Source organism: Lactuca sativa, chromosome 3, assembly GCF_002870075.4.
Source record: "Lactuca sativa cultivar Salinas chromosome 3, Lsat_Salinas_v11, whole genome shotgun sequence".
NCBI lineage: Eukaryota > Viridiplantae > Streptophyta > Magnoliopsida > Asterales > Asteraceae > Lactuca > Lactuca sativa.
Genome location: NC_056625.2, coordinates 137,619,011 through 137,625,181, shown reverse-complemented (window position 1 = coordinate 137,625,181; position 6,171 = coordinate 137,619,011). Strand labels below are relative to the sequence as shown.

The 6,171-nt window shown below is 37.9% G+C and overlaps 1 long non-coding RNA gene across 1 annotated transcript; it reads right to left on the bottom strand.

The window, feature by feature from the left end:
• Positions 1 to 899: 899 nt before the first annotated feature.
• On the bottom strand, positions 900 to 1,906 carry LOC111880270 (uncharacterized). The gene is made up of 2 exons (XR_002846431.3): positions 1,374 to 1,906; positions 900 to 1,194 (listed from the first exon to the last, which is right to left on the bottom strand). It is a non-coding gene; the product is annotated as an uncharacterized LOC111880270 (long non-coding RNA).
• Between the last annotated feature and the right edge of the window lie 4,265 nt (positions 1,907 to 6,171).

Sequence of the window (6,171 nt, the reverse complement as noted above, 5' to 3'; positions counted from 1 at the left end):
TGGGGTGTGTATATGTGCGACGGGAGTATGTCTGGCTAGAGAGAGGAGGTGGTTGAGATGAAGGAGGTGATTGCATGGTTGGAGATGTTTGTGGTGGTTCGGTTTGAGGTGGTGTGGCATTTTGGTGGTTGGGTAAAGTTGGAACAGGTTGAGCAGTGGGATAAGATGAGTAATATGGTTCATTGAATGGAGAAGGATCAAGAGGAGTTGGAGATATGGCAAATGGAAAGGACTGTTCATTGAAGCGGACATGGCGTGCAATATAGATGTGGTCGGTTTGTGGATAGAAGCAACGATAGCCATGATGGGAGGTACTATAACCGAGAAACACACATGGTGTAGAGCGGAGATCCATTTTATAGTGATTGTAAGGGCGTAGGTGAGGAAAACATTGACACCCAAACACTTGTAGGAACGAATAATCAGGTTGATGGTGAAAGACAAGTTCAAAAGGTGAAGTATTGGAATTTGTTTGTGAAGGCATCCGGTTAATAAGATAAGTAGCGGTGTCAAAGGCAAAGTTCCAAAAACGTTGTGGAACATTGGATTTGGCTAATAATGTGAGGCCAGTTTCGACAACGTGTCGGTGACGACGTTCAACATAGCCCTTATGTTCACTTGTGTACGGACAAGAGAGACGATGTATGATGCCAAGAGTGGAAAAGAAGGAGGAGAGGTTTCGGAATTCACCCCCCAATCGATTTGAACTGATTTAAGTTTAGTGTGAAATTGACGTTCAACTGTGAGAAGAAATTGTTTAAAGGTAGGGAAAACATCAAATTTTTGCTTTAAAGGGGATATCCACATGAATCTAGTAAAATGATCTACATACAATAGAAAATAATGGTGACCACCAAAGGATGTAACAGGAGCAGGACCCCAAACATCACAAAAAACAAGATCCAAAATATGATTGCTTTTAATATTAGATGGTAATAAATGAAGTTTTGAGGACTTTCCAATAGAACATGAATCACAAGAAATACTAGAAAAATTGTTTTTCAGAGGTAAACGAAACTTAGAAAGCATAGACTTCAAAAGTTGAGGGTGCGGGTGGCCCAATCTTTGATGCCATGTAGTCGGAGAAGCACGAGTTGCAGAGAAGGACACTTTAGGTTGCATTCTTGGGAGAGTGAAGGAATAGAGACCCCCGTTACTTGGACCCATGTGGAGGATATTGTGTGTAGACGTGTCCTTCACAAGAAAAAAGGTAGAATGAAATTCAAAATAAACATTATTATCTTGACAAAATTGTTGAATAGAGAGAAGATTTTGTGTAATGGCTGGGACATGTAGGACATGTTTAAGATTGAATGTTTTGTTGGGTGAATAGAAGCTTGAAGAAACAATATGTAAGATAGGTAAACCTTTACCGTTGCCAACATGAAGATTATCCTCGCCATAGTAGGCTTCCGAGTTGTCAAAACTAGAGAGATTTGATGCAACATGATGACTCGATCCTGTATCTGGAAGCCAGGTACTTGAAGCTTGTGAACGGTAATCAGCATAGTTGGCAAACAGTGCCTTTCTTGATTTGAGTGTATTGGGGTCACGGTTTGACATTGAGACGGTACATGCCCTATACCACACCTGTTACATGTACCAAAAACAATATTTTGATTAGATACCCAACTAAACTGATTACAAGTACCTCCTCCTTGAATGCGATTGTTTTAGTTCCCACGTCCACGATTGTTGTTGGAGTTGCCAGGTCGACTATTTTGAGCCCGATCACGGTTGTTCTAAGATCTATTTGTGTAGTGTGCTTGAGGTTGTTGGGAACTAAGAGGTTGCAACTGAAAACCTAACTGAGCAGCAAGTTGTTGAATAGCTTGAACTGCCTCTGTGGAGGCCTGGTTAGAGATAGTTGTAGTGGCTGGTTTCCGAATAGATGTTGTTGTAGTGAAGGTTTGTGTTGGAGAAACCTTGCTGGAGGTTTTTGAGATCATATAATCATGATCTAACAGTAGAGCATGAAGATCAACGAAGGGAATAGGGACTTGACGGGAAAGGATGGTTGAATTTAGACCATTGTATTCTTCACGCAACCCAGATAGAATGAGCATAACCAAATCCTTTTCTTTCATGGGTTCGCCTATGTTGGCTAGGGCATCCGAGTATTCTTGAGCCCTAGTAAGATAGGCAGATGACGACTCATCAGGTTTCATTTGTATCTTCAACAATTGAGTCTTCAAGGTGTATTCCCTTGAAGAGGTATGAGGGGCAAAAGCACGTTCCAGAGAAATCCATAATTCTTGAGAGGTGTTTCCTTGAGCATGTTGAAAATCACTTTCAGAGATTGTGGACAGAGCTATCATCCTTACGTGAGCATCATTCAAAACCCAGATTGTAAACTCAAGGTTGACTTGTGCAACAGTTTTCGGTTCTTTGTCTTTATCAGAAGAGGATGTAGCCACTGAGATTGTATATGAGGGACAAGGAATGGTATCATCGATATAGCTGAATAGATTGTTTGTCACAAGAAAGGGTTGAATCACCATTTTCCAGTACCCGTAATTGGTTGAGGATAGTTTTAAACCAAACTTGTGTGAGTTGTGAACGGTTTTCTCAGCTTGAGTAAAAGCAACAAGAGTTGTCATCTTGTTCTTTGATTACCTGTGATTACCAGAGAACAAAAAATAGATGAAGATGGCAGTTGACGAATTCTGGAGGGAGAACGGCTAGTGTGGCTGCCGATTAGGTTTAGGGTTCTGATAGCAAGTTAATCTTGGTAATCGATGTTGTATATTATGAGTTATCGTTCAATGGATTACAAGGGTAAATATATATATATATATATATATATATATATATATATATATATATATATATATACTTTACAATATTACACTTTGACACCTTCTAATATAATATAAAGTCTAGTCTAATAATCGATTCACTTTTGTTTCTTGTGAATTTGTGTTCTATCTTCTGATTTGATCAGATCTGTAATCATGTCTTCCTATTCAACTCAAATCCCTCCAACAGAGTAATGGCCCAATAATATTCCAAATCCGAGGAGAACTTATCAATTTGAGTCAGAATCTGGATTCAGTCGGTGTTTACTTTACTAAATTGAAGTCTCTTACTGAAGAATTCATTAATTTCAACAAGTGTGATTTTAATGGAGTTGAAGCGATTGAGAAGCATCATGAATTTCTTAAAGGGAATGAATAGTTCCTTCTCTCAAACCTAAGGTCAGATACTTCTTATGGATCCTCTTCCATCTATAAATCGTGTTTTCTTTTTGGTTGTTCAATAAGAGAAACAACAATCAATCTCAACAAACTATTGCATTCCTTGCTAAAACTAATCAAAATCTGAATCAGAATCGAAACTATAATAGTAATAGCAACAATACCATAGTTACAAACAAACTCATTGCAAACTTCTAAGGACACACTATTGACAAATGTTATTAGTTGTGTTAATAGTCAACTCTAGTGGTGAGCTCAAATGGTCTATCTAGGAAGCTTGAGACAGCTCTAGTGAGCTTGAGTCAACCCAGCCCAGTAACATAAGTTTCTAGCCATACATTTTTTTACCCAAAGTTCAAAGGCCCATGTACTCTTGTTATGTAATATTCAGTAAAGAGAGGTAGGGTTATAAAGTAAGAAGAACATCACATATTGTAGAGGCAAAAGTGAGGTCAATTACTTAACCTAATACAAAAAGCTCTCTCTTCTGGTTTGGATGTAGGAAAATTTGTTGAGCCATGTAAATCTCTTGTTTCTTTCCTTATTTACCTTCGTTTCATCGTTGTTGTCATTGGTTTTTTTTGGGTCCAAAGGGAAAAAATGGGAATCTTATTAAACAATGTTAGTTGCTATCAATTTCTTTGTTTTCTGCATTGTTTTTGTTGGAAAAGCAATTGGTATCAAAGCTTAATATCAAATCCAGGTGGTAGAGCTCAGATTTCAGGTATTTAGGTGGTATTTTGTGTTCTGCACACAACGTGTTTGATAAAAGTCATGAGAGAGGCAGATTCTAAAACAAGCGGGTAAATGACATCTACGAGTGGAGCAGTTAAAGTGGGAAGTATGAACTAGAGAAGTTCAATGGGAAGAATGATTTTTCTTATTGGAGAATGCAAATGAAAAGTTTACTAATCTCACAGAAGTTACATAAGGCTTTGGCGGGTAAGACAATTAAACACAAAGATATGTCTGATGAGGATTGGGAGGAGTTAGATCTTGAAGCACGGGCATCGATCATATTATGACTTGAAAGAGATGTTGCTTTCTTGGTAGGTAATGAGGAATCGGCAGCTGTAGTGTGGGAAAAGTTAGAGGCAAATTTCATGACGAAGACTCTCACAAATAGGATCTATTTGAAGTCCAAGTTGTTTACTTGCAAAATAGATGAAGGTTCTTCAATCCGAAAACACGTTAGTGAATTTGATAGGTGTATATCATATTTAAAAGAAATTAATGTGAAGGTAGAATATGAGGATCAATCACTTTTACAACTTCTTTCAATTCCAAAGTCTTATGAGAATCTTGTACAAACATTGATGCTTGTAGGTGACAGTCTTACGATAGATGAGACTAGAACGACAATTCTAACTGATGATCTTTGAAAGATTGCAATTGGTGACCTGGTTGCTGCTAGTGGTTGCAAAAACGAGGTACAAGGACTGTTTACAAGAGGTAGAAGTAATGAGAGAGGAAAAGGAAAGGGAGGAAAGTCTAGATCTAAATCTAGACCTCTTGCACAAAGACAATGTTTCAAGTGTAACGAACTTGGGAATTACAAAGCAAATTGTCCTAACAAGAGAGTAGGATGAATCAAAGACAAGAACACCAACAACAAAGGAAATTCATAAGAGAAGCCAGAAGCTAGTTACACCTCAGGAGAAGGAAGCAACGATGATTGTTACTTTGTCATTTCTGATGAAGAAATCTATGGTAACTGGATTCTTGGTTTGGGTTGCTCTTACTATATGTGCCCAAATAGGAAATCGTTTACTAACTATAGAAGCAAAGATGGTGGAACCTTGGTAATGGGAAATAACAATTCCTGCAAAATGGTTGGGCTTTGTTCTATTTGAATCAAAATGCATGATGGTGTGGTCAGAACGTTGTTGGATGTGAGACACGTTCCTAAGTTGCGAAAGAATCTCATCTCTGAAGGTGTATTGAACTCTGGTGGATGTAAGATAGTTACATGGGAAGGAGTAAAGAATGTTGTTCTTGGTTCTTTGGTTGTAACGAAAGGTATTTGTCAAGGAAACCTTTATGTTCTTTCGGGTACAATGTTGACAGATGGTGCAGCAGTTGGAACAAATGGTAGTGGTGGTGACCCATCTGAAAGCACTCGGTTATGGCATAGACGACTTGTTAGTTCTAGTCAAGCAAACACAAAAGCAGAGGAATTATAGACTATGTGCATACCGATGTTTAGGGTCACTTTTGTGGATGATCGTTCTAGGTATGTTTGGACTTACTTTCTGAAACATAAGAATGAGATATTAGACACGTTCAAGAAATGGAAAGCAATGGTTGAGAACGGAACAAGTAAGAAATTGAAGACACTACGATCGGATAATGGTACTGAGTATATAGAAGGTGCCTTCAAGGAATTATGTGATCATGAAAGAATTTCTAGACATTGGACAACCAGGAAAACTAGGGATGGGCAGCGGGTCGAACCCGGACCGGACCGGCCCGAAGACCGAAAATCATGAATCACCTTGCCCAAAGATCGGACCGTTTTTGGGTGTATCCGGTTCTGTCCGGTTTTGGGTACTAAATCGGGTTTCAGGTTTTAGATCGAATAAGACTTTCGTAGTGTTGTTTACGGTTTTGATCCAACCTTGTTCCATATAACAAACTGAGTTTTGTATCATTGTTGTTTATGGTTGCAAGTTTTGTTTGTCATGTTGCTCTCTAGTCTCTAGAATACTATTTTAAATTATAATCTTACTACATATTATCCATCATTCGTTTTTTTTGGTTGAACTATTAGTCCAAAAAAAACATAAATGAAGATGAATGCAAAGGTAATAATTAGAAAACCAAATTTACCAATATAATAATAACCAAACTATTACTGTACCAAATAATAAATGTTATGCTACCATCCTTCAATATGTCTTCATCATCATCTATAATTTGTTTGCATGATTTTCTTACACAATCTTGTGTACATACTAATGCTTCAACAATAGGC